At 38.6% G+C, this 10,829-nt stretch overlaps 1 protein-coding gene across 4 annotated transcripts in view; it reads right to left on the reverse strand.

Moving 5' to 3' along the window:
- Nucleotides 1-10,829, reverse strand: part of GABRR3 (gamma-aminobutyric acid type A receptor subunit rho3) — a 394,852-nt gene that overhangs the window by 57,683 nt on the left and 326,340 nt on the right. For 2 of the 4 annotated variants that reach the window (XM_082392131.1, XM_082392132.1), the window contains one exon: nt 9,336-9,429. The exons of 1 other annotated variant lie outside the window; for it this stretch is intronic. The gene's annotated coding sequence lies outside the window, so the exon portion shown is untranslated. Of the gene's footprint in view, nt 1-9,335; nt 10,704-10,829 lie in introns of those variants that run through there. One more of the 4 variants, XM_082392130.1, reaches the window with a different exon arrangement.

Consider the following 10,829-nt stretch of genomic DNA (forward strand, 5'->3'; position numbering starts at 1 on the left):
CTGAGCTGGTCTCCCTGTGCTATGTAGCTGCTTCCCACTAGCTATTTATTTTACATTTGGTAGAGTATATATGTCCATGCCACTCTTTCACTTTGTCCCAGCTTACCATTCCCCCTCCCCATGTCCTCAAGTCCATTCTCTAGTAGGTGTGCGTCTTTATTCCTGTCCTGCCCCTAGGCTCTTCATGACCATTTTTTTTTTTTGATTCCATATATGTGTGTAAGCATAAGGTATTTGTTTTGCTCTTTCTGACTTACTTCACTCTGTATGACAGACTCTAGGTCCATCCACCTCACTACAAATAACTCAATTTCGCTCATTTTTATGGCTGAGTAATATTCCATTGTATATATGTGCCACATCTTCTTTATCCATTCATCTGTCAATGGCCACTTAGGTTGCTTCCATGTCCTGGCTATTGTAAATAGAGCTGCAATGAACATTGCGGTATATGACTCTCTTTGAATTATGGTTTTCTCAGGGTATATGCCCAGTGGTGGGATTGCTGGGTCATATGGTAGTTCTATTTTTAGTTTTTTAAGGAACCTCCACACTGTTCTCCATAGTGGCTGTATCAATTTATATTCCCACCAACAGTGCAAGAGGGTTCCCTTTTCTCCACACCATCTCCAGCATTTATTGTTTGTAGATTTTTTTGATGATGGCCATTCTGACTGGTGTGAGGTGATACCTCATGGTAGTTTTGATTTGCATTTCTCTAATGATTAGTGATGTTGAGCATCCTTTCATGCGTTTGTTGGCAATCTGTGTATCTTCTTTGGAGAAATGTCTATTTAGGTCTTCCGCCCCTTTTTGGATTGGGTTGTTTGTTTTTTTGATATTGAGCTGCATGAACTGCTTGTAAATTTTGGAGATTAATCCTTTGTCAGTTGCTTCATTTGCAAATATTTTCTCCCATTCTGAGGGTTGTCTTTTCATCTTGTTTATGTTTTCCTTTACTGTGCAAAAGCTTTTAAATTTCATTAGGTCCCATTTGTTTATTTTTGTTTTTATTTCCATTTCTCTAGGAGGTGGGTCAAAAAGGATATAGCTGTGATTTATGTCATAGAGTGTTCTGCCTATGTTTTCTTCTAAGAGTTTTATAGTGTCTGGCCTTACATTTGGGTCTTTAATCCATTTTGAGTTTATTTTTGTGTATGGTGTTAGGGAGTGTTCTAATTTCATTCTTTTACACGTAGCTGTCCAGTTTTCCCAGCACCACTTATTGAAGCTGTCTTTTCTCCACTGTATATTCTTGCCTCCTTAATCAACAATAACGTGACCATATGTGTGTGGGTTTATCTCTGGGCTTTCTATCCTGTTCCATTGATCTATATTTCTGTTTTTGTGCCAGTACCATACTGTCTTGATTACTGTAGCTTTGTAACATACTCTGAAGTCAGGGAGCTTGATTCCTCCAGCTCTGTTTTTCTTTCCCAAGATTGCTTTGGCTATTCGGGGTCTTTTGAGTTTCCATACAAATTGCGAGATTTTTTGTTCTAGTTCTGTGAAAAATGCCAGTGGTAGTTTGATAGGGATTGCATTGAATCTGTAGATTGCTTTGGGTAGTAGAGTCATTTTCACAATGTTGATTCTTCCAATGCAAGAACATGGTATATCTCTCCATCTGTTTGTATCATCTTTAATTTCTTTCATCAGTGTCTTATAATTTTCTGCATACAGGTCTTTTGTCTCCTTACGTAGGTTTATTCCTAGGTACTTTATTCTTTTTGTTGCAGTGGTAAATGGGAGTGTTTCCTTAATTTCTCTTTCAGATTTTTCATCATTAGTGTATAGGAATGCAAGATATTTCTCTGCATTAATTTTGTATCCTGCAACTTTACCAAATTCATTGATTAGCTCTAGTAGTTTTCTGGTAGCATCTTTAGGATTCTCTAAGTATAATATCATGTCATCTACAAACAGTGACAGCTTTACTTCTTATTTTCTGATTTGGATTCCTTTTATTTCCTTTTCTTCTCTGATTGCTGTGGCTAAAACTTCCAAAACTATGTTGAATAATAGTGGTGAGAGTGGGCAACCTTGTCTTGTTCCTGATCTTAGTGGAAATGGTTTCACTTTTTCACCATTGAGGACGATGTTGGCTGTGGGTTTGTTATATATGGCCTTTATTTTGTTGAGGTAAGGTCCCTCTATGTCTACTTTCTGGAGGGTTTTTATCATAAATGAGTGTTGAATTTGGTCAAAAGCTTTTTCTGCATCTATTCAGATTATCATATGGTTTTTATCTTTCAGTTTGTTAATATGGTGTATCACATTGATTGATTTGCATATATTGAAGAATCCTTGCATTCCTGGGATAAACCCCACTTGATCATGGTGTATGATCCTTTTAATGTGCTTTTGGATTCTGTTTGCTAGTATTTTGTTGAGGATTTTTGCATCTATGTTCATCAGTGATATTGGCCTGTAGTTTTCTTTCTTTGTGACATCTTTGTCTGGTTTTGGTATCAGGGTGATGGTGGCCTCGTAGAATGCGTTTGGGAGTGTTCCTCCTTCTGCTATATTTTGGAAGAGTTTGAGAAGGATAGGTCTTAGCTCTTCAGTAAATGTTTGATAGAATTCACCTGTGAAGCCATCTGGTCCTGGGCTTTTGTTTGTTGGAAGATTTTTAATCACAGTTTCAATTTCAGTGCTTGTGATTGGTTTGTTTATATTTTCTATTATTCCTGGTTCAGTCTTGGAAGGGTGTTCTTTTCTAAGAATTTGTCCATTTCTTCCAGGTTGTCCATTTTATTGGCATATAGTTGCATGTAGTAATCTCTCATGATCCTTTGTATTTCTGCAGTGTCAGTTGTTACTTCTCCTTTTTCATTTCTAATTCTATTGAATTGAGTCTTCTTTTTTTTCTTGATGAGTCTGGCTAATGGTTTATCAATTTTGTTTATCTTCTCAAATAACCAGCTTTTACTTTTATTGATCTTTGCTATTGTTTCCTTCATTTCTTTTTCATTTATTTCTAATCTGATCTTTATGATTTCTTTCTTTCTGCTAACTTTTGGGTATTTTGTTCTTCTTTCTCTAATTGCTTTAGGTGTAAGGTTAGGTTGTTTATTTGAGATGTTTCTTGTTTCTTAAGGTAGCATTGTATTGCTATAATCTTTCCTCTTAGAACTACTTTTGCTGCATCCCATAGGTTTTGGGTCATCATGTTTTCATTGTCATTTGTTTCTAGGTATTTTTTGATTTCCTCTTTGATTTCTTCAGTGATCTCTTGGTTATTAAGTAGTGTATTGTGTAGCCTCCATGTGTTTGTATTTTTTACAGATTTTTTCCTGTAATTGATATCTAGTCTCATAGCATTGTGGTCAGAAAAGATACTTGATATGACTTCAATTTTCCTAAATTTACGAAGGCTTGATTTGTGACCCAAGGTATGATCTATCCTGGAGAATGTTCCATGAGCACTTGAGAAGAAAGTGTATTCTGTTGTTTTTGGATGGAATATCCTATAAATATCAATTAAGTCCATCTTGTTTAATGTATCATTTAAAGCTTGTGTTTCCTTACTTAGTTTCATTTTGGATGATCTGTCCATTGGTGAAAGTGGGGTGTTAAAGTCCCCTACTATGATTGTGTTACTGTTGATTTCCCCTTTTATGGCTGTTACCATTTGCCTTAGGTATTGAGGTGCTCCTATGTTGGGTGCATAAATATTTACAATTGTTATATCTTTTCTTGGACTGATTCCTTGATCATTATGTAGTGTCCTTCTTTGTCTCTTGTAATAGTCTTTGTTTTAAAGTCTATTTTGTCTGATATGAGAATTGCTTCTTCAGCTTTCTTTTGATTTCCATTTGCATGGAATATCTTTTTCCATCCCCTCACTTTCAGTCTGCATGTGTCCTTAGGTCTGAAGTGGGTCTCTTGTAGACAGCATATATATGGGTCTTGTTTTTGTATCCATTCAGCCAGTCTATGTCTTTTGGTTGGAGCATTTAATCCATTTACATTTAAGGTAATTATCGATATGTATGTTCCTATTACCATTTTCTTAATTGTTTTGGGTTTGTTTTTGTAGGTCTTTTCTTTCTCTTGTGTTTCCTGCCTGGAGAAGTTCCTTTAGCGTTTGTTGTAAAGCTGGTTTGGTGGTGCTGAATTCTCTTAGCTTTTGCTTGTCTGTAAAGGTTTTAATTTCTCTGTCAAATCTGAATGAGATCCTTGCTGGGTAAAGTAATCTTGGTTGTAGGATTTTTCCCTTTCATCACTTTAAATATGTCCTGCCACTCCTTTCTGGCTTGCAGAGTTTCTGCTGAAAAATCAGCTGTTAACATTATGGGGATTCCCTTGAATGTTATTTGTTGCTTTTCCCTTGTTGCTTTTAATATTTTTTCTTTGTTTCTAATTTTTGATAGTTTGATTATTATGTGTCTTGGTGTGTTTCTCCTTGGATTTATCTTGTATGGGACTCTTTACATTTCCTGGACTTGATTAACTATTTCCTTTTCCATATTAGGGAAGTTTTCAACTATAATCTCTTCAAATATTTTCTCAGTCCCTTTCTTTTTCTCTTCTTCTTCTGGGACCCCTATAATTCAAATGTTGGTGTGTTTAATGTTGTTCCAGAGGTCTCTGAGGCTGTCCTCAATTCTTTTCATTCTTTTTTCTTTATTCTGCTCTGCAGTAGTTGTTTCCACTATTTTATCTTACAGGTGACTTCTCCATTCTTCTGCCTCAGTTATTCTGTGATTGATTCCTTCTAGAGTATTTTTAATTTCATTTATTGTGTTGTTCATCATTGTTTGTTGCTCTTTAGTTCTTCTAGGTCCTTGTTAAACGTTTCTTGTATTTTCTCCATTCTATTTCCAAGATTTTGGATCATCTTACTATCATTACTCTGAGTCCTTTTTCAGGTACACTGCCTATTTTCTTTTCATTTGTTTGGTCTGGTGAGGTTTTATCTTACTCCTTCATCTGCTGTGTGTTTCTCTGTCTTCTCATTTTGCTTAATTTACTGTGTTTGGGATCTCCTTTTCACAGGTTGCAGGCTCGTAGTTCCCGTTGTTTTTCGTGTCTGCACCCAGTGGCTAAGGTTGGTTCAGTGTGTTGTGTAGGCTTCCTGGTGGAGGGGACTAGTGCCTGTGTGCTGATGGATGAGGCTGGATCTTGTCTTTCTGGTGGGCATGTCCACGTCTGGTGGTGTGTTTTGGGGTGTCTGTGGCCTTATTGTGATTTTAGGCAGCCTCTCTGCTAATGGGTGGGGTTGTTTTCCTGTCGTGCTAGTTGTTTGGCATAGGGTGTCCAGTACTGTAGCTTGCTGGTCATTGAGTACAGCTGGGTCTTGGCGTTGAGATGGAGATCTCTGGGAGAGCTTTCGCTGTTTGATATTATGTGGAGCTGGGAGGTGTCTGGTGGACCAATGTCCTGAACTCAGCTCTCCCACCTCAGAGGCACAGGCCTGATACCCGGCCGGAGCACCAAGACCCTGTCATCCACATGGCACAGAATAAAAGGGAGAAAGAAAGAAAGAAAGAAAAAAATAAAATAAAGTTATTAATATAAAAAATAGTTATTGAAAATAAAAAAAAATTAAAGTAATTTAAAAAAAGAGAAAGAAAGAAAGAAGGGAGCAACCACACCAAAAAACAAATCCACTAATGATAACAAGTCCTAAAATCTATTCTAAAAAAAACCAAACAAACAAAAAACGGACAGACAGAACCCTAGGGCAAATGGTAAAAGCAAAGCTATACAGAAAAACCACACAAAGATGCATACACATACACACTCACAAAAAGAGAAAAAGGAAAAAAAAAAATATATCATTGCTCCCAAAGTCCACTGCCTCATTTTGGGATGATTCGTTGTCTATTCAGGGATTTCACAGATGCAGGGTACATCAAGTTGATTGTGGATATTTAATCTGCTGCTCCTGAGGCTGCTGGGAGAGATTTCCCTTTTTCTTTTTTCACACATCTCCTGGGGTTCAGCTTTGGGTTTGGACCCGCCTCTGCGTGTAGGTTGCCTGAGGGTGTCTGTTTTTCGCTCAGACAGGACGGGGTTAAAGGAGCAGCTGATTCGGGGGCTCTGCCTCACTCAGGCTGGGGGGAGGGAGGGTTATGGATGCGGGGCGATCCTGCGGCGGCAGAGGCCAGCATGACGTTGCACCAGCCTGAGGCGCGCCGTGTGTTCTCCCCGGGAAGTTGTCCCTGGATCACGGGACCCTGGCAGTGGCGGGCTGCACAGGCTCCCAGGAGGGGAGGTGTGGATAATGACCTGTGCTTGCACACAGGCTTCTTGGTGGCTGCAGCAGCAGCCTTAGTGTTTCATGCCTGTCCCTGGGGTCCACGCTGATAGCCGTGGCTCGCGCCCGTCTCTGAAGCTCATTTAGGCGGTGCTCTGAATCCCCTCTCCTCGTGCACCCTGAAACAATGGTCTCTTGCCTCTTCGGCAGGTCCAGACTTTTTCCCGGATTCCATCGCGGCTAGCTGTGGCGCACTAGCCCCCTTCAGGCTGTGTTCACGCAGCCAACCCCAGTCCTCTCCCTGCGATCCGACCGAAGCCCGAGCCTCAGCTCCCAGCCCCCGCCCACCCCGGCGGGTGAGCAGACAAGCCTCTTGGGCTGGTGAGTGCTGGTCGGCACCGATCCTCTGAGTGGGAATCTCTCCGCTTTGCCCTCCGTACCCCTGTTGCTGCGCTCTCCTCTGTGGCTCTGAAGCTTCCCCCATTCCCACCCCCTGTCTCTGCCCGCGAAGGGGCTTCCTAGTGTGTGGAAACCTTTCCTCCTTCACGGCTCCCTCCCACTGGTGCAGGTCCCGTCCCTCTTCTTTTGTCTCTGTTTTTTCTGTTTTCTTTTGCCCTACCCAGGTATGTGGGGAGTTTCTTGCCTTTTGGGAGGTCTGAGGTCTTCTGCCAGCGTTCAGTAGGTGTTCTATAGGAGCAGTTCCACGTGTAGATGTATTTCTGATGTATCTGTGGGGAGGAAGGTGATCTCCACGTCTTACTCTTCCGCCATCTTGAAGCTCTTCTCATGACTACTTTTGATGACTACTAAACTTTTAAGTTCATAATGAAATATTGATAGCTGATGAAGGGTAGGCAAGACAGTAAGAGGGGATTTCTTGTAACAATACTTTGAGCTGAAGGAATGAAGCACTAAAGTAGAATTTCATCCACCTGTCAGGCAGGCAATGGAGCTATTTTGGGGGACACATGGTTTTCACAAATGTCTGGCAGGTCATATGCCTCCTCACCATCACTTAATCATATCAGGGTGCCCGGGGTGCCCCCCTCCACATTGTAGTAATGACACAAATCCATGTGACCTCTTCATTGAATAATCTTTGCTAGAACAACTATCCATATCAACATTAAGGGAGGAATAAAAGCAGTTTAAAATTTGTTAGTTACAAATTTTAAGTCTGCATAAAAATAAAAATAAGGCAATGGCCTAAGATACAAAGAGTTGGCTCACAGAAGGTCTTACGGTTTCAATTCAATTACAGTAAGACATCTGTCTCTGTTGCTGCGGAATCTGCTCCTTATCCCTTTAGTGCTTTCTTTGCAAATCCAGTAAGCTTCTTAAGAAAAGAGCAGAAAACCACATATGTCAAAATTAGAAAGTGGTAACTACCAGGAAACAAAATAATCACAAGGAGACTTTTGTAAATGTTTAAGCTCTCCCTCACGTAAATTGCCTCCTGTTCACTCTCCGTTCATTCTGATGATGTCAGCCAGTTTCTATTCCTTTGGCAGGGAGCCAAAGGGAACACTTGGATAGCAGGGTTGTGTCCTCAATATTCATCTTGGGATATGCAGCTATTTTGCTTACAAAGAGAAAACACAAGGTAAGTGGAGGCCTTATTTATATTGGATCAAGAACATCTGACAACAACAATAACAAACTCCAAGCCTCCACAGATTTCCCACTGTGTCCGCCTGATGCCAAGTAGGCAAAATATCTTGAGTGGGAAATTGTAGAGTCATAGAATGTTGATATACAAAGATCTTTGGAGATCATTTAGACTACCTACATCCTTCTCTTTTTTGTATATGAGGAAACTAAGACTGGAGAGATTAAGCACACAATTCATTTCCTTTTTTTTTTTAACATCTTTATTGAAGTATAATTTCTTTACATTGTTGTGTTAGTTGCTGCTGTATAACAAAGTGAATCAACTATACGTATACATATAACCCCATATCCCCTCCCTCTTGCGTCTCCCTGCCACCCTCCCTATCCCACCCCTCTAGGTGGTCACAAAGCAGCGAGCTGATCTCCCTGTGCTATGTGGCTGCTTCCCACTAGCTATCCTTTGGTGTATTGGAAATGCAGTATAACATGGCCATGTCAAGAGCAGTTACTAGGAGGCATTTGCTATCCCTCCAAAAAACCTTGCTCTCATTCATAAATGGTGTATTCTCTTCCGTTTCCCAGAATTACCAGAGCCCCGATAGAGCATCTTTCCAACCCACTCCCCTCTTTCATTCCCCTCCCACTTCATTCCTAAGATACAGAATCAACAGTGATGGGAGCGGGGACTCCACGTTAGTGGAAAGTGGGTGACAGGAATGCAATCTTCATCATAGTGTAATAATACAATATAACCACGAGATGGCAGCATAGACTACACAATATTGTTTAAGCATTCTCTTCCTTATGAAATGAAAACCACAAACTAAATGATTAGCACTTATGATACTGCAAAATTAAATGAAAAGATTAATAATATAATGCCAAATGATTCAGGCAAAAAGAAAATCCCTGTTATTCAGGAAAACGCAATTATTTACCTTGCGTGAAGATTGAACATAGCATATTTTAAAGCATCTTTTATAGATATAAGAATAGCATTTCGTTTTATCTCTGGGAACGCTAGGCTATAGAGGTGAACACTGGAAAAAGAAACTTTCCAGAGAAAGACAAATATCATATGATATCACTTATATGTGGAACCTAAAAAGATGATACAAATGAACTTATTTACAAAACAGAAACAGACTCACAGACATAGAAAACAAACATAGACCAAAGGGAAAGGGAGGGGGGGCATAAATTAGGAGTTTGGGATTAGCAGGTACAAACTACTATATATAAAATAGATAAACAACAAGGTCCTACCATATAGTAAAGGGAACTATCTTCAATATTTTGTAATAAACTATAATGAAAAAGAATATGAAAAAAAAAGCCTATATATAGACTGAATCACTTTGCTGTACACCAGAAACTAACACAACATTGTAAATCAACTATACTTCAATAAAAATGAGACTTTCCATCAAAATAAAGTGCATGTCATGAGTAATGTATTGAAAGGACATGGGATAAGGAACTAGGAGACTTGGCTCTGGGATGGGATGTGGCACTTAACTGTATGATTTTTAGAAAGCTTCTTAACCTCTCTGGCCTTCCATTTCCTCTTCTGTATTCATTAGGCAAATGGATTTAGATGATTTTTGAAATCCCTGAGGAGACAATCAAATATAGTGGTTAAGAATGTGATCTTTGGCAACAGACTTCCTAGGTGCAAATCCTAATTCTTGCACTTACTAGATGTGTGAACATCGGCAATGGCTGGATATTTTTCTCTGAGTCAGTTACTTCATATGTCAATTCGGGATGACATCACTAGGACCTATCTCTTAGGATTATAGTCAGAATTGATGGGATAATACCATGTGTTTAGCACAATGTCTAGTACATTGAAAATACAAAATTAACATAATTAATGTTAACTGCCAATCTTATTCATCTTTATTAATGTAGTCTTTGCATTTCCAACATCATGACTTTGATCAAAACTACCAGCATTCTCCTAGTCTTCCAGTCTTGAAATTTTTAAGTCATCTTTGACCCCTACCTTTTCAAGGCTTGAATGTTTTTGGTTTGTTTGGTTTTTTGCTTCAGAACTTCTTCTTTTTTTTTTTCTTTTTAGTTCCCTTGTCTTCCCAAGGCCACTAGACTGTTTTGCCTCTAACATAAATAAATACCTCAATCAGCCTCCTTGCTCCAAGCTTTCTATTTTACTCTCTTCCGTATGCTTTTGCCAAATTTCTATTAGTGATACTTCTTTTTTCTAAATTTTCTCTGGTTAAAATGTTTTCATATTGTCTATAGGAGAAAGCCTATTCTGTTACATTGGCCTATGTTACTACACCTTTGCAAATACTGTCATCACTGTAGCTTTATTGTAAATAAATCTTAAAATCCTCCAATTTCATTCTTCTTATTCAAAGCTGTTTTAGTTATTCTAGTTCCTTTGTTCTCCTGTATAAGTCTTAGAGTCAGTTTTCTACATCTACAAAATTCTGCTAGGATTTTGATTGGCATTGCATTAAATATGTAGGTCAGTTGGGTGAGAATAGACATCATATGTTGAATCTTCCAATCACAGAGCATGGTATGTCTCTACTTAGGTCTTTTATGACTTCTTTCAATAGTGTTTTATAGTTTTCAGCATCTAGATCTTGTACATATTTTATTAGGTTTAATGCCTAAGTATTTATATTTTTGGAGTTATTATAAATGGCACTGGTTTTTAAAATTTTGGCTTCCAATTATACATTGCTAGTATATAGAAATATAATTAATTTTTTCCTCAATTAAGAAATTGTGGGAAAATACATAACATAAAATTGATCATCTTAATCATTTTTCAGTGAACAGTTAGGTATGTATTAAGTACATTCAAATTATTGTGCAACCATCAATGCCATTCATCTCCAGAACTCTCTCCTCTTTTTTTTTTTTTTTTAATTTTTTAAAAATTTATTTATTATTTATTTATGGCTGTGTTGGGTCTTTGTTTCTATGTGAGGGCTTTCTCTAGTTGCGGCAAGTGGGGGCCACTCTTCATTGCGGTGCG

This window comes from Balaenoptera borealis (assembly GCF_965194805.1).
Source record: "Balaenoptera borealis genome assembly, chromosome: 5".
In the NCBI taxonomy this organism is placed as follows: domain Eukaryota; kingdom Metazoa; phylum Chordata; class Mammalia; order Artiodactyla; family Balaenopteridae; genus Balaenoptera; species Balaenoptera borealis.